The following is a 21956-nucleotide window of genomic DNA, read 5'->3' as shown; positions in this document are numbered from 1 at the left end:
TTGTCTTGGTGATACTTTGTGTTCATTCATTTCAGTCCAATGACTGTTGTTTTCATGCTCGTTCAGTCCTCCTCTCTCCCTGATGAAGATCGGTTGTTTGATATTGATGATAATTGTGTAGTATGTCTGACTAACAGTCTCTAGGGATGTCTTCTTCTTGGCAGAGATGACAAGAAACAGCAGGGAGACTTACTCAGGATGGAATGGAAAGAATACAAAAATGAGTCTGAGCACAAAACGGGAACAGAGGGAGAGTAGTAAGAAAAAGGAGTCTCAGAATGCTAATGCTTGATGCATTTTGAAGATCACTGTGCTCCAGACCCTTGTTTTTCCATCTGAGGAAACTGAGACCCAAAGATATTACAGGGATTGCTGGAGACCACAACAATTTCCAGATTTGATATCTTTTTATTATTCTTAGTTACCTGTAAAAATTGTGGTAGAGAAACTAATATAGCTGACCCCGACTACTGAGGAAAAGTTGCACTCTCGAAACAATTTTGTCTCTCCCCTCCCTCAGGTGTTCTCACTTTTCTCCCTCCAACTCTCAGTGATCAATTTTGAGTAATTCTGCTTACCAGAGCTATCATTTTAAAGGGCTACTTTTAACCTATAATGAAAAAGAATATGGAAAGGAATATCCATATGTATATGTATGTATGACTGAAACATTATGCTGTACACCAGAAATTGACACATTCTAATTAACTTCAATAAAAAAAATTTAAATAAAAATAAATAAAAGTAAAAAAAAAAAAAAGGGCTACTTTTGCTTAAGGCACCAGAATGTCACAAATATATCTCAATTCTTACTCCTATGTTATCTTCCTAGACATGAGAAAAGGTCAGTTTGAAAGAAATAATGTAGTTTTAGGGATTTTTTTTTCTGGCTCTCTAAACACCACCAGTGTTGATCCCCTTCAAGATGTAAGCATCCTATTGCTGAAAAACCGGAGCTGTGTCAATCAGTGTCAGGATCCCACCTCTGGTAGCTGTACCACCACAATCATGTTCCTCATTACACTGAGGGATGCTAAACTGGACAAGGGTGAAAACTGGGACTCCCAAGCAAAACCCATGGTGTGTGGCTTTCCTATCTATATATGGCTTGTTTGATGGGAGAAAGTGAACATGCTGTTTTCTTCTCCCTTATATTGAGATACAGTCTTTTCAGTATGTGCTTTGTGAACACTTTGATCCTTCCTAATGATGATAATCCAGGAATTTTCCTTATGCTTACTGGCTATGGAATTCTAATAAAACTCTCAGATGTTGTGCTGACTTTGGTTCTAACAAAGATTTTTATTTTTAATCTCGCTTGATTTTGATTCTGACACTCGCATTCCTGACTTTGATACTGGTCCTGTCACCTTTTACCTCTCCTGGGTGAAAAAGTTCTGTGAAAAGATTAATAAACTCCCTTTTACCAAGATCCTATATCACTAACAAATAAGAAGTGGCATTTTTATACAATACTACTCAGCCATAAAAAAGAATAAAATAATGCCATTTGCAGCAACATGGATGGACCTAGAGATCATCATTCTAAGTGAAATAAGTCAGAAAGAGAAAGAAAAATACTATGATATTACTCATATGTGGAATCAAAAAAAAATTGAAAGAGGACATGAGTGAACTCATCTACAAAACAGAAACAGACTCACAGACACAGTAAACAATCTTATAATTACCATGGGAAAATGGGTGGGAAGGGATAAATTTGGGAGTTTGAGATTTGCCAATGTTAACCACTATATATAAAAATAAATTTAAAAAACCCAAATTTCTTCTGTATAGCACAGGGAACTATATTCAATATCTTGTAATAACCTTTAATGGAAAAGAATATGAAACAAACATATGTATGTATATGCATGACTGGGACATTGTGCTGTACACCAGAAACTGACACATTGTAACTGATTATACTTCAGTTTAAAAAAAAAAAAACTTCTCAAATAGTGCTGATGAAATCATTTTCTACTTCAAAATTTGGTCCCACTATTCTCTATTTAACTGGAAAAGAGCAAGCTCCCATAGTTGAACTACATTTCTAGAGAGTAAGTTCTGGGCAAAACTGCTAAATCGTTGTGTTCAACTGAAATAACTGCTTCCTGGACTTATAATCAGGAATTATTCAAAATGTTCAAAGACCACTCATTCACTAACTTATAGAACAAATAGACATGTCTGAAATATGCTGCTTCAGATCAAATGGGGCTAAAATATTCACTGACTTTTAAAATTCAGATCTTTATTTCAATGAACAATTGTTCTAATGTAAAAAAAGGGAAACTGCCAGAGCACAAAGCATCTTAGTGTTTCTCTTCTGATAGCTGGATTATCTACAGTATAAGTTACTCTGCTATATAGCATAACACATACATGATATAATTGCAATGATTATGAAATGAAACAGAGAGCCAAGAAATATTCTTTTACATATTTTCTTTTTTTGAAGATAAGAGACAATATTATTTGAAAATGTTTATATGCATAACTCATATCTGATTCTGATGAATATTTAATTATTTGAAAGTTTTCTTCTGAGGTTTATTTTATTTTATTTTTTAACAATTTTTATAGATTTACAATAATTTTACAATGTTGTGTCAAAACTTTTAGATCACCTTCACACATGAAACTGAAATTTACAATTCTACAACATAACTTTCAATATCTTAATCTCCCAGGAGAAAACTGCAATGTCCATGACTCAATTCTGTAAAATATTCATGAAATTATGATGATATCATGAAGAATAATACTTTTATTCTCTAAAGCTGAATCTTGGTTCATTTTAAAGATAGCTACAGAAATAGACACATAAACATAGAAAACAAACTCATAGTTACCAGGGGGAAAGAGAGTAGGAAGGGATAAATTGGGATTTCAAGATTTGCAGATACTAACTACTATGTATAAAATAGATAAACAATAAGTTTATACTGTATAGCACAGAAAACTATATTCAATATCTTGTGGTAACCTATAATGAAAAAGAAAATAAAAAGGAATATATGTATGTATATGTATGACTGAAACATGCTATACACCAGAAATTGACACATTGTAAATTGACTATACTTCAATAAAAAATGAAATAAAGATAGCTAAAGTTTCTAGAATGAAGTGTCATTACGTAAATTTCTTTAAAAAAAATCATTTAAAAAAATATGACTATCTGTTGAAAGTAGTGAGCCCAGGAGTGGCAGACCCGCCAGGAAAGCACTCTAGCATCCATACAGGAATCCAAAACCTAAAGTAAGAACTTAGATTACTGATTTTAGACTTTTCTTCTGTTCTAATATGCACATTCAAGGCTATAAATCTCCCTCTAAGCACTGAGTTCGCTGCATCCTGCAAATTCAGTAAGTTGTGTTTTCATTTCTATTTTGTTCAAAATATTTTTAAATTTCTCTCCAGATTTCTTCTTTGACCCATATGTAATTTAGAAATGTGTTGTTTAATCTCCACGTATTTGGGGATTTTTTCCCCCAGTTAGATTTATCTTTCTGTTACTGATTTCTAGTTCAATTTTATTGTGATCTGAGTGCAGACATTGTATGCTTTCTGTTCTTTTAAATTTTTAAGGTGCATTTCATGACCCAAAAGGTGGTCTGTCTTGGTATTCACCAGGTTCCCCTGAGCTTGAGAAGAATGCATATTCTGCTGCTACTGAATGAAGTAGTCTGTGTATGTCATTGTATCCAGTGGATTGATGGTATTTTTGAGTTTATGTTCTTTCTGCCTGCTGAATCCATCCTATTTATTTATGTATTCATTTACATTTTTATTAGTATATAATATTATATAGGTTTCATGTGTATATTATATTTCAGCTTCTGTATACACCACAGGATGCTCACCACCAAAAGTTTAGTTTTCCATCTATCACCATACTGTGGATCTGTCCATTTCTAAGAGAGGTGCTGAAATCTCCAAATATGAGAGCTGACTCATCAATTTCTCTTTGCATTTCTCTTTGCTTTTGCCTCACATAGTTTGAAGCACTGTTGTTAAGCACAGGCATGTTAAGAATTATGCCTTCTTAGATAATTAACACTTTAACCACAATGTAATGCTCTTGTTTATCCCTGACAACTTTCCTTGCCTTGGAGTCTACTCTGTCTGAAATTAATATAACTACTTCTGCTTTCTTTTGATTACTTAGTATGGTATATTTTTTCTCCACCTGTTTACTTTTAATTTATATATGACTTTATATTTAAAGTGGGTTTCTTGTAGACAACCTCTAGTTGGTCTTATTTTTCATCCTCTGCTAATCTCTGTCTTTTAATTGGTGTATTTAGACCATCAAAGTTTAATGTGATCATTGATATAGTTGGATTAGTATCTATCATATTTGTTGCTGTTTTCTATTTGTTTACCTTGTTCTTTGTTTCTATTTTATCTTACACTCTTTGCCCTTTATGACTTTAATTGAACATTTTATATTACTCCATTAGCTTTCCTTCCTTAGCATATCTGTTATACTCCTTTTCTTTTTTCCTTTTTTTTTTTTTACTTTTCTTTTTAGTGGTTCAGGCATTCATTTTGATTGATCAGAGTTGAGCTGAAGACATATCAGTTGTCAAATATTTTGAATATCACTGTTATATAGTTCTAACTATCCAAAGATATTTATCCAAATGATTCAATTGTATTTGCTGAGGTTGTTTTTCTCAAAATAGTGCTTCTACTACCACTATTACTATTACTCAAATTTACTCATATCTTGGTATATTTCTTATTACAACTCTATTAGATATATATTATCAGCCCTGTTTCGTATAGGAGAAATCTGAGGTTCAGCATGATAAATAATTAGCCTAAGCTCACGTGGCTTCTTGGTAGCAAAATAAAGATGCCAATTCAAGCTTATATGACTCCTAAGTATGTGTTAATATTACTGAAATATCCAGATTTTCCAGGAAGTGAGTGAGAAAGAGAGAGACAGAGATAGAGAAAAAGAGAGAAATATAACAGCTTTCATAAGTCAAATTAACAAATATTAAAATCAGTACATCTTATAAATGAGTGTAATGTAAATGGCACTTCCATAAATAAGGAATGGTATATGTTTTACTTGATCTAGTAGTTTTAGTACAGTGAGGATGGTAATGCAATGTAGTACAATCATTTGGGAGGCAGACTGACAATACATACCAAGTATCTTAAAAATATTATTATACTTCATTTAATAACTGTATTTTTAAGAATGTTTCGATATAAAATATAATTAAGTACCGAAAATGTACATGCATGAATTAGTTGAAATCTTATCTGTAATAGTAAAAAACAGAAAAACCTAAAAAGTTAAAAATGGAGAGTACTGGTAATAATATATGGTATACCTTGATTAATTAAGTATTATAAAGTCATTTAAGTGATATTTCTAAAGAATATTTTAAAATATAGAAATTTATGTTATTAGGCTAAGTAAAAAATAAAACCAGGACATAAAATTATGTATGTGCTATATAACTATATTTTTGTAAAATAAAAAACTGCAGAGATAGGAAGGAAATACATTTAATTTTAATAGCTTTACTTCAGTGGTACACTAGAATTGAATGTTTTAATTTATTCACCTTTATACATTTTTGCTTCAGAAAATTATTTTCATTAATCTTTGCCATGTTCAACCGATCTGTGTACCACCATGCCTGGCTCTGCTCTATCTATGTATGAGATACTCATCATTTGCTTATAATTGAACTTTCAACACTTAAGGGACTTTAGGGTAATGCTCCTCTCTCTGATATCATTTACCCAAATAGAGAATACTACACTCAAGCAGCCTTATCTGCAGAGTATAAGTTACCTATAGTCTCCATTTGTCAATGACTTTTCCAAAACTTATTCTACCAGCTGAACATAATTAAATAACACTACTTAGTAATAAAGGTATATCTTATGGAGAATAGTTTTATATTCAGTTACATCACTTTTTAAAATAGTTTAATTCTTATTAACTATCACTTAATCTAATCTTACACTCAGACATTGATTTATAAGATTTTATAACAATTTTATTAAATGTGCAATCTTCTATGTAATTATTATCTAAAGCCTGGGAAGCGATGCCCATACTAAGGAAGTAGAAAAGTCGTTTAGGTCCTCATTTCCTCAGATAGCTTATTTATAAAACAGAATTGTATCTGTCTTGCAGGTTTGTTGTAGGAATTTACTGAGCTAATACATATATGACATTTATAGTTACGACAGTTCCTGGTAATAATAAAAATGTTCAGTGTCAGCTATTACTATTATTCCCTCCAGTTTTGAAATTCATTTTGTGTTCAAACATCTCTGAAAGGTTTCTCTGAGCTGCTGTCAGAGCCTCTGTAATTCTTCTACAGTCAGATTGTCTATCTTTTTTTATTCTGTTAGAGGTGATTGGAGTAGGGATTCTAAATCATTTCCTTTTCCCTCAGCACCCACTAGTGATACAGACAACCAGTCATTAGTAACAAGTTACAAGGCCTCACTGGAACAATGGTTCTCAACCTGAAAGCCACAAGCCACACCAATAAACACTGAATGAAATCAGCAGATTCAGTTCAAATTTCTGGAACCCCAGCTTGGCTAGTATTTTCCTGGCTGCTATCTTACTTTTTTCTACCTTAAAAATTCTAGTTTTCTCTCCCCTATAATATAATTTTCATTAAGAAAAATAATCTGTTAAAAAAGATTAGCCCCAAGAGTAAATAAAATTAACCATATAGCTGGGCTCTATCCTGTCAGAGGAACTACTTTCCTCATCATTCTTGCAGAAGAGTGGAAAGCCCCTTTCCCCCATTCTCCTTTCTCCAAGACTTTTTTTTTTCTCCCAAGCTATTACTATTAGGAATCCCTAGTTAGATGTAGTTAAAATCCAGTATCTTTTTAGTAACACAGAGCATTCTTAGTGCTTTCTAGAACTTTTCCATTCCTTTAGTTATCAGGCTTCTTCTGATACTTTGCCCCTGATGCTCCTCTAGAAGCCAACTCTCAGCTCAGATTACTTTTTTCCACAAAACTATACTATTCTTTCCATACCTCATCCTGGTGAGGATGGCCCTCACAAAGAAATGTGGTGAGAAAAATAAAGGTTGTTTGTCATTAAAAACTGTAATGGTTAGGGAATGGTATAAATATCCATTAATACATCCTGGGGAAATTCACCTTGGCTGCTCAAGGTGATCCAAAAATCTGCTATTTTAAAGAGATGAAAAGCATAATATGCTAACTGAATCTGGCTCAACAAAGTTGCCTTGAGTGAGATTATAGCACCTTCTCAGGTCTCTCCTGGGCATGTGCACAGCCCTGTACATGCATGTGGTTCTCTAGATTCCCAAGATTATGGCAGAGTTTTTCACAGCCCACTATGAACATCTCAGTCCCCAGATCTTCTGTCTAAGTTTTTCGGTCAGCCTCTTGTTTGCCCCAACTCATAGTGCCCTCTTAGGCAGCAGTGATGTTAATCAATTGCCATTAAGTATTTTGTTTGTTTTTTCACACATACCTTTAGTTAGAGATTTTCCCACTGAATGAGTTCTGAGATGAGTCAAATTATAAGAAGCTTTGTAAATGGGCTTTTCCCAAGGAATCGCCAGAGAAAAAGAGTGGCAATTCTCTGGGGAGGGGGCTTCATGAGGAGCTGCAAACCTTTTCTACTTAAGCAAGTGTCTGATTTTCATGGCTATCAGGGCAGTTGAAGCTGCTGGTTGTCAATATTACCTTGGACGTGTGGAGAGGAGGATCAGGATAGGGAACATTCCATCACCACAAAGTTCACTGTTCTTCCTCAGATTTAACTGTTTCTCTTGAATAAATGCTCCTCTGGCTATATTAAGACTTTAATTCTCAAGGTTTTGAAAAGGTTGATTTTGACAATTTTGGCCAGTGTTCTTTTCCTTTTCATGGCTTTTTGGTCACCCTTCCTCCATCATTTCAGAGTTCTTATCCCTCCTCTTGCTTTTTGATCTCCTGATGGTACCACACACTGGTCAAAAATGCAAGTAAAAGACAAATAGCAAGGGTTTCAGGTAATACAAAATCAGTCCACAAAATCAGTCTTCTAGAACAAAGAGAAAGGTGGACAAATGAAAGGAGTATGTCTGAAGGAGCAACTGGAGAATATCCGCTACATCATTTTTATAGAAATTGATGTGTACACCAGAATACCAATTTCTGGCTTCACAATCAGAAGTAATTTTCACATGCACTTGCAATTGAAATGACTAGGGCATCCTCTCTCTGTGCACAGGAAACAAAATTATAATCAGCAGTCTGCTTGTTTGGCATAAAATTGGAAAATACAAGTAAATAACAATGTCAAGTTTAGTTTGCTAACAACATTGGTGCCTGAAGTAGGAGTATGCCTGGCAATAGAAACATCTTCTCCCTACAAAATACTTGGATAGGTAGTGCTAACTGCTTTTAAAATAATCAGTCTTTTTCTATACTTTATCAGCTCAGTAAACACCATTCTCATCAACACCGATTTTCAGATTCACATTTACTCAAGTAGTTTAAATGGAAACATTCCACTCTCCTTAAGTTTGTTTTTCACATCTTCAAATAATTTTTCATTCACTAGTTTTATGCTTAAATTCTCAGAAAATTATCTTATTTCCCACGTTTTAAAGTTATTAGGGTAAGATAATTCCATATTTGCTTTGGATACTGTCTACATTGGACTGGTTATGTGAGTCTTTGTGTACTCAGGAAGATTCAGAAATTTACTATAAAGATTAGAATCATAAATGTGTTCATTAAACCAGGCTGAAGAAAGATGTCTAGACCAAAAGAATCATTAGTATTTTCCCACAGCACAACTGAGTAAGGTTATCTAGAAAACTTACCACAAATAAAAATTTAACAAAAGATTATTTTATTGATATTATAGTTTTCCATGGATCTATCAATTCAAAGACCTATAGACAATTAGCATGAAAACTAACTGCTTACTTATAAAAGCAAAGTTATAAAATAGTTTTTATAAGTCAGCTTAGGCTAAATTCTGCTCTAGCAACTTTCAACAGAAAAATATTAGTGGCTTACTCCAACAAAGATTTATTCTTCATTCAGTTTACATATCTACTATGGGCCACATGTGCCCTTATTCCAGGAGCCCTGCTTAAGAGATTTCTAGTCTTTCAGCAGATAAAAAAGATATGACTAGCAAGGCACATTCTGGCCAAAAACTCCTCTCAGAAATGACCCAGTTGACTTCTACTGACAAATCACATGGTCAGAAGAAGTCATATGGCCAAGCTTAATTCCACAGTGCAGAGAAGCATATTTTTCCACTGGGAGTGGGAAACAACATGCAGGGAAACACGGTGAGTATGTCTGACAATAATGCAATATATTGAACTCTTCTAGTCACTGACCTCAGAAATCAAAGTTATGACTCTTTCCAAAAAGCATCTATGGCACCTACTATATCTTTCTTATTAGGACCTAGCAGCATGAATTATTAACACAGTATATCAACTGAATGTCCTATAAGAATTTTAAGATAATTAAGGTCCCTGTCAACTAACTTAGTGAATAAGAGAGTTGACACAGATCTCAAATGAACTGATGAAGTAGCACTGCTATCCATGTCAAGTAAAAGCACATGAGTTTGGGATTTGCAGATACTAACTACTAAATATAAAATAGATAAACAAGGTTGTATTGTACAGCACAGGGAATTATATTCAATATCTTGGAATAACCTATAGTGAAAGAGAATATGAAAAAGACTGTATGTGTATGTGTGTGTGTAACTGAATCACAATGATGTACACTGGAAACTAACACATCATTGCAAATCAATTATACTTCAATTAAAAAATGTTTATCTTATGCTAGGTCAAAACAAGGCACAATAATGAGAATGTAACAGAAATAACTACCTCGACACAAAGAATTCACTCTGGCTAACTTAAGTAAAAGTGGTTTATTAAAGAATATTGGGGAGCTCTTGTGAGGCCTAGAGAAAGTCTAGAGGCTAGCATTCTACACCAAGAAACATGACTGTCTTCACTGCGAAAGGGCAGCTGTGGCTATGAGAGCAGACGCTGCCAGCAATAATGACTAAGAACTCGACTTTACAGGCACTTTCCAGCACCAATGCCATTTCTGTGACAGCAAGTCATCCCTTTTCTGAAAGTTAGATGCCCCTTCTGCAAACAAAGCTGAACAGAATGGAAGCTCCACACTGGTCCTATTTCCTTGCACTGAATTCTTGAATATAAAGGGCTCACTCAGTGACAAGAAAATTAAAAGCAAACAAACACACAAGTATGAAACCCTAATAATAAAGAGAAAAACCTCAAAATATAACAGAGAGGTATGATAACAAGAATGGCACTGGACAGCTCACTGGCAACACTGGAACCTAGACAGAGGATAGTGAAGAAATACCTAATATTTTGAGGACAAATAATTTCCAACCTAAAATATTGTATCCAATCATGTTATCAAATATAAGGATAGAATAAAGGTATTTTAGAATGTGAGTGGTCACTCTCTAATGGACAAGGAAAGTTACTGGAGGACCTATTCCACCAAAAGTTAGAGAATAAATTATAAAACAGGCAAACATGGAATGTAGAAACTAGGGATACAACACAGCTGAGTGGTGAATGAAATTCTGAGGCTGAAACTGAAATTTCAGAAAGATAGCTGTAAGCAAGCCTAGAGAACAATTCGTCCAGATTGGAGAAGGAGGATAGAATGTTCAAGGAGACAAATCCAAGAAAATGGTGAAACTGACAGGATATTTGATGCATCTGAATACTTGATTGGAGGTTTAGAGTTCTATTGAACAGATTAGAGATGAGTTACTGGTGAGTTATTTAAGTAAACATGTGATTATGTTATAATGAGGCAGATCTTATAATCAAGTTCTACACTAAAAGCTTTGGAATTTATAGGGGAAACAAATCTGCCTGTGGAACTCTTTGCCAAGATGTGACCATTCATTCACTTTTTCAACAAACGTTATTTAGGATCTAATACATAACAGGCATTACTCTAAGTGCTGGATACAGAGCACGGAACAGCATAGACAAAAATCCATTATTCCTTATGGGACTAACAGTCCATTGGAGAAGAAGAAGAAAATTAACAAAATGAATAAACAAGATCAAGATAGATGATGTTAAATGCCAAGAAGTAAAATAAAGCATCGTTTAGGATCAAGGAGTGCCAAAAGGGTGAAATATGAGAGAGGAGAGTGGGACTTAATGGGGCAGCCACTGATGAATAAGGGAGCCTGCTAGGCTGAAAAGGGAATTCATTGTTTCAGAAGAGCCTGCCAATTGCAAAACTATCCATTATGCTGTTCCACAAATGATTCAAGTCACTTGTTTTGAGATCTGGGGAAGCCTAGTCAGTCCTGTAACTGACTGAAGAGCAGTCTTTTCATCATCCCAGCCAATCGATGAGCATCAATTGCAGACATTTATTTGACTGTTTCTTAGAAACAGGACTTCTGGGTAGTTCTCAGACCAGGGAATTAGCTTGAATAATTTTGGTTGAAGCATTATCTCAAATTGGTCATAACCTGGTATAAAGATTTTCCAAATGGACTTTGTTGTCAACAGTTATGAATTTAAAATTCTAGCTCTGACATTTACTCTCTCATTGATTTTGTTCAAGGGTAGTGTACTGGGTCAGCAGGTTGCAGAATCTGACATTGAGTTTGGCAAATAGGATGTTGAGTAAGGATTCCCCTCAGGATCAACACCTGGGGAAGGGAGGGGAAAGAAGAGGTAGAGGGAAAAGTCATGCTTCAGCATAGTCTTGGAGACCGCAATCATTCCCATTGGGAGCGTGGGCACTGAGAAAACCCTACAGAAATGTCCTGAGTTGAGCCAAGATAGGTATTTTTGTACTCATTTTTTTCCAGTTTATTTCAAAGGAGATTTATCAAGTACAGAAAATCCATTTGATTGTTTGATAGAACAAGGGTTTTGTTAGCATATGGACACAACTTAAATAGAATTATTACTGGCATAGATAGAATTATTTTGAAGCATTCTGAGTAACACAAAGGTAGAAAAAATAAGAAAATAACCTTTTACATAAAAGGAGATTTTTCCACCTGGGGATTTTATACCAGGATGAGAAACTTAGCCACAGCTAGCATTTAAAGGCTACCCTGAGTGCATTCAGATATTTGAAACTATTTTTAGGCTTCATTGTCTCCTGACAAAGCTTTCCTATTTTGAGGTCATAGGAAAATTGGAAACCATCCTGTATAGCAGTTGCATTTTAACTTGCAGCTTATAAAATACCCATTTCTACATGAAAACAAGGCTTTGTAATCAAGTCAGTTAAAACTAAAAATGTTGCTGTTTTTAGAGGTGGGCATAGTATAACTACTTTGATCACTCAGCACATAAAATTATAGAAATAAAATAATGGTTTTCATTTTTTCTTTCATGACTCTTAAGACCAAATAAGACCAATATTTAAAAGAATAAAATCTAATCTGCAATTGCAGTTCTTATAGATATACAGAAATGGAAACTCCTCACTCTATATATCAATATTTGACAAAATTAATTAATAAATCTACATAATAACAAATATGAATTGATAAATCCTCCAGAATTGATATATTCTACACTGTTCTGAGCATTACGATAAAATTCACCTTAAATATAACATATAGTCTCTTAAATACAACATATAGTCTCTGCCCGTTATATTGCTTATTACCTAGTTATTCAAGACCCAAAGAATCTGAAAAAAGTACAGCCATCCCTTGGTCTCCATAGGGGATTGGTTCCAGGACCCTGGGGAATACTAAAATCCATGGATGTTCAAGTTCCTTATATAAAATGGTGTAGTGTTAGCATACAACCTGGACATCCTCTCATATACTTTAAATCATCTCTAGATTACTTATATACCTAACACAATGTAAGTGCTATGTAAATACTATGTAAATAGTTGTTGGAGTGCAGCAAATTCAAGTTTTGCCTTTTGGAACTTTCTGGAATTTCTTTTTTTTCCCCAAATATTTTCAATCTGCAGTTGGTTGAGTCTCCAGATGCAGAACTCATGGATACAGAAGACTGACTGTATAGTTAAAAACTGGTATGTAGCCGTCAGGGTTTTGTGTTGCAAACTGAAACTGACTTTGGCTTACTTAAGCAGAAAATGAATGTATGGCAAGGATATCTGTCAGCTTACAGAACTGACAGGCTGTGTGGAGAACCAAGTTCAGAAAATGAAAACACAGGGATGTTTGTATAAGAATAAAATGATACAAGTTTCTTTCACTGTTGCTGAACCCAGCCCCTTGTGCCAGATGTTTCCATAGCTGCGCATCTAACTGTTTCTTTCCCTCACCTCTGTGACACTGTCTCAAAATTTACACTCCCTAACCACAGCTAAGTTGTGTTGGGTTGATTGCCAGGGGCAGAGAAAAGGAGATTCTCCTTATTTGGTCTTTTTAGTAGGAGTTTGGGCCCTGTCTTTCACGAAGATTCCAGTTAGAGAGGATTCTTCTAAACTAAAGAGGAGAATTGGGTGCTAGGAAGTTAAAAAAAAAAAAAAAAAGTTTGCTACAATGTAATGTGAGCATTTTGAAGTTTGGGGGAATCCAGTGGACAAAGACGAACAAAGGTGGAGGAGCAGGTAAGGGCTTCATGGAGAAGGAATGAATTAAGGTGCACTGATTGGCCCAGTGTTTGACACAGGTCAACAGAGTAGGGCAAAGCTGAGGAGAGGCGAACCTCTGCAGTCCTGCATGTATCAGAAGCCCTGATTGCTGCAATTTAAGGAGAACAAGTGATCCTCTACTACCCTCCGAGATGCTTTAACCCGCCTCTTCCGTCACTCTGAGTGGGTATGTGCCCCCAAATCATGATGGGTCATTATTCTGCAGCCTGGTCATGGAAACCCCAGTGTTTGCAAGCTTGATGGAACTATGGAGATCATCTGGGCTGAAAGAAGTTCCTTATTTTATAGAGGACAGATCTGAGGCCTAGAGAGAGAAAGTTACTCAAAATGGTCAGTCAGCAGCAGAGTCAGAGTCAGAACCCAGTAACTTGGCTCCAAGGCAGATGGCTCAGTCTGCTAAGTTTGTTAGGTCTGTCACATCTTCGCTACATCAAAGGCCATTGCCTTGTTCAGGTCCTTACTCAGACTGTCACCTTGGCCTCCTAAACGGTCCTATCCCCCTTGGGTTAATTCAGCTGTCTCCTGATGTCAGATTTATCTTTAAAAGTGGAAGAACTGACCATGCCTTAACCTGCAGTGATTTCTTGAATGAAGTTCAGACTCCTGAGCCTAGTTTCTGAGGTGCTGGCTACCCCCTGGGTCTGGTCACCTGCAAATACCCAAGTTTCCCTCTGAGAGTCAAGTCCTTGTCAAGCTTCTTGTATTGTTTGTAGTTGCATATGCTTTACTCTCTCCCTGTAATTCCTTCATCTCTTTCTTTTCTGTGAACTCCTTTACATTTCCAAAATCAATTCAAATATAATTTTCCCAAGGAAGATATTGCTGAGTATGCCAGAAAAGCTTAGGCATGGCCTTTTCCGTGGTCCCAAAGCATCCTCATAAACACAGCCATCATGGTCCCAACTAAGCGTGTTTTTTTCAACATTTCACTTCCTCTCTCTATTGGAAATGTCAGGATACATATTTTATCCTCACGCCCAGGTCAATTTTTGGAAAACAACAGATATTCAGTGAATAATTCTGAATAAGTAATTGACTCAATCCATCTTGTAAAACTTGCAAGAACTTCTATGGGCCCAGAAACATGGACTTGAGAAATATCTTCTGTGTTTTGACCTAAATTTCTCCTGCACTGACCAAAGACCATTCATACTTCGGAGTTCTACCCCAATTGTAACATCTTTAGCCTTTTACAAATCAAAGAGTAAATGTTTCCACAAATACAGCTTTGTCATCATTTTCATTTTGAGAATGGACTCCGTTTTATACATTTTTTTATGAAAAGATTCCCCACACTGAATTAATATAGTTACCTATTGAGACTCTGAGTCATGTCATGAGAAGTAGGTTCAAAAATAAAAGTTGAACTCCTCATAACTAACTAGTATAAGGATTTGAGTATTTTTTAATATATAAATTCTAGAGGCCTTGGGTACTCTTTGAATTCAAATTTATCAGTGTTTTATGTGCTCAACCCACTTTTATATGGTGACCATTCAAGAGAGCTGTCAATAAGAACTATACTGTTATACCTTCTCTTTCCCTTTCTTTACTTCCTAACACTAACCTAAAGGAGTAAGAAATAAAGAATAGAGAAAACAGGAGAGGAAGAGCAAAGAACAAAAGGAAATGACTCTGGCAAAGGGAACACTTGGGATAGTTCAGTATCTCAGTCAGAGTTATTCTGATTTCAGAAGTGCATGGGTTTGGGAAATAAAGATTTTACAGAAGAAGTACACAGGTTCTCGAAGAGTAGAACTAAACTCTTTCTATTCCAGTAACAAGTGGCATATGTTGCCCCATTAGAATCTGGGAATGTAAAATGACTAAGACCAGTTACAACACTAAATACCACAATGGCATGAAAACCACATTGACGGGTTTATGAGAGCTCTTAAAGGACAGCTGTGCCTCCCTGACAACTTCCCATGGAATGCAAATCAATAGAAAATGGCATTTCAGCATGTACTCCTGCGAATATTAAATATCAAATGCTTCCCAATGCTGGCAGTAAGTGGGCCACATTGATTTTTCCTCCTGACTCCACTGGCATCCTGCTAATGAAGGCTGCCTCTGTGGACTTTTACTGTATATGCTAATATGCACCATGGGAGGAAGGCATCATATCACAACCCCTAACCCTGTGAGAGCCATCTGTGGATAAAGAACATTTGCTCTTAGATCCACAGCCCATAACTTAGGAAAGTATAGCACCTGCCAGAAAGTCATATCTTATCACAGTGAGTTTGCATCTTTGGAGGTGTGCATTATTTCGGATCTGTATCTGTTACAAAGACAAACTATATAGTAAAAGATTAAAATGATAGTCCTCAATAAGGCTGCAAACTATCGTGTAAAGGACTGATTCTCAAACTTGGCTGCACATTGGAATCATCCTGGGAGTTAATAAAATCCTGGCTATTGGACCCAACATCCAGGGATTCTGATTTAATGGTGTGGGTTGTGGCCTTAGCGTCCAGATTTTTAGCTGCTTTTTTATGTGATTCTAATGGGCGGTCTAGGTTGAATGCCTCTGACATAAAGAGCATGTGCTGTAGTTCAAGTTTAGAGACAGCTTTCTTCCATTCAGTTACTCACTGATTGTGATTATATGTGTTGATGCCCCGGCTTCCTCCCATTCACATTCACACGTTTGATGTCCTTATCCCCAGCGTCTAGTAGTGATTTTGTGTGTGTGTGTGTGTGTGTGTGTGTTTGGGGGCGGGGTATACACCACCAGAATTTGGAAAGGAGCTAGTCACTTAGAGTATTTTGCTTTGTTCATACTTAACTTGCTGATGTTTTTCTGGAAACCTAAAATGAGCATACGCTATTTCATAAAATGTTGGCAACAAATGGTTGTCTCTCTAGAGTATCCGTTGGTATAAAACTGAAATTGCTGGTCAGGTTGAACAGGGAGTATGCTTGATATTTAAAAGAAATGGGTTGGGATAGCAGGAAGTGCTTGGTCTCCCTCCTGGAATTCCCCATCTGGGTGCTCAGCAGACCGCAGAGGAGGATGGTCTGGAAGGGCAGAGGACCCCTCCTGTCCATCTCCAGTACCGACTGGCTGGCTTTCCCCAGAACCAAAATACGTGCTGACCCAAATGAAGCCATAAGAGGGTCACAACTGAATCAGATGATTGTTCCTAAACCAGATAGACTGGGGTGGGGTGGGAGTAGGGAAGGAATGTGGCCGTCTAGCCACACTGCTGCACTGCGCACGGAGCCCCGCCACACTGCCCGGGTCACTGCGAGCCATGGGTGAAGACGGGGACTGGGGGGACATCTCTTCCCAGGGTACTCGAAGGCCTCCTTGACCACATACGTGATCCTTCCTGATGCTCCTAACGGGCTCATTCCAACTCCTCTCCCTAGTCTTCTCTCATTCAGCAGTTGCCTTTCTGTGCTTTCACTTGCCCCAATCTTTCAGGTTATCATATCAGCCTAAGGAAATCAATTTGGCCCCTTAAGACTTGAAAATGTGGCACTATGGATACAATGAATGTGAATGGCATTTGATCTGCCCAGTTACTGCAAGTTCTGCCCAGGGGAGTAGTGGTGAGGGCTTTCCCTGGGTCCCAAGAATGGGGTTTGGAATAGTGAAGGGCTTCCCCTGTGTTTCTTTTTCCTTAAAATATGCCTGAAATGATTCATATCTCAACTTGCAGGAGACAACTTCCTTTCAGATATTCCCAACTGGGCCACAAAAGAAATTCCTCCTCCTTATCTACTTTGACTCTGACCTGAATTCTAACTAAATAGTCTCTTCTTATATTAAGAGAGTTTTTTTTTCCCCTTCTCTGACCTGGCAATAAGTTTCCTTGTATTGACTATTAATGAAGGGCATCATGCCCAGATTGCTTCACTCTGATCTCTAAATCCATTGTGTCTAAGAGAAGAAGAGAAACCTTGGTTCACCCCACCACATTACATTATCAACACAGTCCAAAATTTTTTATCACTGACGTTTACTTGAAGGTGTGGAGTTCAGTCAGAAACTGACAGAGGATAATGAAGTACAACTGCCTACAACTCAAAACAGTGTTATCTACGCAAGGAATATAAGTGCAAAAGGACAAGACTCACTTGCAATTTTAACAGGAACAATAGATTCCCCAACTACCTCACTACCTAGGCTGCTGTAGCTAATAATGATGACAAATCTCTCTTGGTACTCTTTTGTAGGAAATAAAAAGCCAATAATTAATCTGTCATCACATGCACAGACACAATAAAAGGATTATCATTTAGCATAGGATCCTATGTAGAAAAGGCATTCAGAAATACTTGTTTAATATATGGAAATCAGAACATTTTGTAGAGTAATTATGACTGGTTTTGTTCACAATTTTCAAAGTACTGCTTCCAATGAGTGGAGTCAGCTACTGAACAGCCTGACAAGCTGAAGACATTTGGGACTCACCTTTATTTGATTAAATTACAAAATGAATTGTTTAGAATCTTATATGTGTACAGAATGCAAAAAGTGGAGAAAATATCATATGAATTCAAACTGTTCAAAGCCAAATGAATGTGAATAATCTTTCTAAAAATGAAAAAATTATGGGGAAAGCCAATTCACTTGAAAGAAGGCAGTCATCATTTTCTCAGCTATATTACATGCAGTATATACTAAAGCCTTCTGTATGGAAAAACAAATGGATATAAGACTACTACTGATCTTTTGGGATTAGGAGATAACGAAAAAATTAGAAAAGAGTGAAGCTCATACTACGTCAACCGTATATACAAGACTAGGAAGACTGAATTTGCAATTCAATCTTAAGGGAAGGTAGGCTTGACTGAGATTTCCCCTTCTCAAAAATGACTCAGGAAAAGACAGTTCTGTATCAAACATTTGTTGTTACAAACCCTGGTTTATATGTTACTTGCAACGCATAGCCAGATACAATCATTTTTGGAAAAGCATTCAAATTTACCTCTGTTGAGATTAAGGAAACTGTCAAAAGAAAATAGATTTGGCCAGTGATTGCTGTAACTCATCATATCAACATAAACCATATGCCTAACACATACATGACTTACGATGAAATATTAGAAAAATTATTAAAGATGCTGTCTTAGTCTTTTCAGGCTACTATAACACAAATATCATAGATTGGGTGGATTATAAATAACAAAAATTTATTTCTCACAGTTCTGAAGACAAGGAAGTCCATGATCAAGGTGCTGGCAGATTCAGTGTCTGGTGGGAGCTCACTTTCTGGTTCATAGGCAGCAGTCCTCTCAATGTAACTTCACTTGTCCTAAGGGACAAAGGAGATCCCTGAGTTCTCTTTTCTAAGGGTACGAATCCCATTCATGAAGGCTCCACCCTCATGACCTAATCATCTTCCAGAGGCCCCACTTCCAGATACCATCACATAGAGCTTTAGAATTTAACATATGAATTGTGTGTAAACACAAACATTCAGCCTATAGCAGATGCCCTGACATAGACTGCTGGCCATTCAGAGTCTCTCATTTCTCATTTCATGTTCTACTCTAGAAGTCAGTTCCAATAAATGGCACTGGATCTCAAAGTTGGCCTCAATTATATTTGTCCAGCCTCGGCTGAGAAGTTATATCAGAGGCAGAAGAAAGGTAGGGTCACATAAGAAAATAGTTTGTTCATTTTTTTCCCTGGAATTAGTGCTCTATGTCAAGCTCTATATTAGGCATTCAGCAAAGTTAACGGACAAGAAAGTGATGGCCTCTGTCCACAAACTCTTAGGTGAGTCTTTTATTTAGGATCCTACTTGGGTCACCTTTTAAACGCCAGGTTCAGCAATGCATTAGGGTCACAAGACCTGTTTCTTTAAAGACACAAAGTACCTGTAGGTCACTGTGTGAATGTTTCTTTGAAGGTGACTAGAAAACAGTAGTCCCATTAGTCACATCCTTTCTGTAATCATTAGACTCCTTTTTTGTTGTTGTTATAGTTGTAGCTATTTATTTTTCATATCCCTGAGGATTCATCAGGTAAGAAATTAGAGAAAAAAAATTCTCTCTAGTATATCATAGCATCTAATGGGAATTCCGCTAAGGCAGCCTTGCAAAAGGAATCTCTTTGGTTGGAAAAAAATATACAAAATAGAAAAAAAAAAAAGATATACCATATACATTCAGTGCTACAGTGTTCAGATCATCCTAGAAGGTTTGGACCTCTTGAGGTCCCACTGTTGCTGACTTTAACAATTTTAGGAAGCTAGAAGGCTAGTCAGAGACATGCAGTAAAAAACAAATACTGCATTTTAAAATCTTGCTTTTTCTTTTATTCTTTTAAATTTGTTCTTCTTCTGAGCAAATCAGAACAGTGCTCTGCTTGAAAATAAATTCCCATGGTGAAGATCAGTTCTTGGGAAAAGGTCATTAAATCCAGAGAATTGGTAATGTTATCTGGGCAGTTGGCCAATCACCCTTATGTTATCTAGACTTAACATTGCATGCAGTGATAACACCAGATGGTCCATCTCCCATCTGTACAGAGCCACTCAAATTCTTTCCAAAGAGAAACATTTGGGGATTCCCAAGCTTGATATGTCCAAAGACAAACTGTGAAGTGCAAGTGGAAAATAGGAAGAATAAAAAGTTTCCTTAAGGGTACGTTTTTAAGTCACCAAAAATTAATGAGAATTTGCACTGTGATTAAATTGCTAGTATTTGTTTGGTCTACCAATGAATATTGACCAATAATCATTCTACTCACCATTTAATACTGAGTGTTCACCTCTCACTTACCAGAGATTCACTCAGCTGCACCCACTAAGATCACTCAAATTGTAGGCTCAATCACATCTTGCTTCTCATTTTGATCAGATTTTGACCACATATTAGCTTCATACTCAGATCTGGCAAATACATTACCTCTTTAATCCCTGTATCTGATCAGCCAAGGGTGCTTCAAGTTGCCAGCTCCCTACCTTTGAGTTTCCCAGACAGAGTGGCTTCTGCTCTGTTTCCCTATTTTGTATGTTAGTTTTCTTTCTTTCCTTCCTTTCCTTTCCCTTCTTGTCCTCCTTCCTTCTTCCTCTCCCTCTGTCCTTCTTTCATAAGGCTAGTCTGCCTTTTATCATATAAACTCTGATGGACCTGAATTCTAATCTTTCACAGATACCTGTTCAACTCTCCGCTTCTCTTTATAACTCAGTCTTTAGTGAAGGGATGCTCAGGCCATTCTGGACTCCTGAGGTCTTGTACAGTATCTCTATGGGGTGACAGCCTATAGATACCCTCCAGCTTCTGAAGACACTGACATAGGAACACCTCGTATGATGGCCAAATAAAAAGACAGTCCCTTTATAGCCCCACCCTCTGACTATAAGGTGCAATGGGGCAGTATACAGGATAGAGGATTTTCTCCATCGCACATACTGTACTTCATTTCCCTTTTTACTGCTTCTTTTTTTCCCTTCCTCTGCTTAACTCATTAAGGATATATTCTTGAATTTCACCCCCAGAATTCTATATTATTCTCCTGATTCTCCAATTTTGGCTCATTCTGGGGGGTACAGTACTTCTGGAATGAAAACTATAAGTAGTGACACCCCGTTTGGCATGCAGAAAGCCTTGGCTACTTCTTCCTTTTATTCCTATCCTCAGAGGCAGCCTCCTTCACAGGTAGTCTTGGCAGCAACCTGCAGGTAGAGAAACAATTCTGCTGGCTGGGAAAACTGACACTGATTGAAGCAAGCTAAATGGGAAAATTGCAAAAAGTTAATGGTTAGACTAAGCTACCATTAACTTTTTCACTAAGTATTCTAGAGTATATGATTCTAGGTATAGAACTGTATTCTATACAGGAATGAAGATAATTTATGGTCAAGAATTGGGGATTGTACCCCCACAAATTTGGAAAAGGTTTATTCAAAGGATTTTAGGTTTAAAAGGGAGACCTCAATTCAAGAGATTAAGCAAAACGTATTTTCAGGGTAAAAAGATAGAGATAAGGGCAAGTATGTTATTGATACTTAATTGTAGGAAGAATGCTGAAGGTTACAAATTTATATCCAACCCTGGGGTGCTCCTGGATTTCTGTGAGTGACAACGCAAAATATCTAAAATGAAAATGGAAAATAATTTAAAATTAGGCTGTGGTTTAGAGAAAGCCAGAGTCAAGACTTAGACAGGGGCTTTGCATGAAATCGAGCATTGCCACAGAAAATATGGTGAGCCTTGGACATATGTTGGTCAAAGAGTACAAACTTTCAGCTATAAGATGAGTAAGTTCTGGGTACCTAATGTATAGCATGGTGATTATAGTTAATAACACTGTA

The sequence above is a fragment of the Camelus ferus genome, chromosome X, assembly GCF_009834535.1.
Source record: "Camelus ferus isolate YT-003-E chromosome X, BCGSAC_Cfer_1.0, whole genome shotgun sequence".
Classification (NCBI taxonomy): domain Eukaryota; kingdom Metazoa; phylum Chordata; class Mammalia; order Artiodactyla; family Camelidae; genus Camelus; species Camelus ferus.
Note: the sequence above shows the minus strand (reverse complement) of the source record.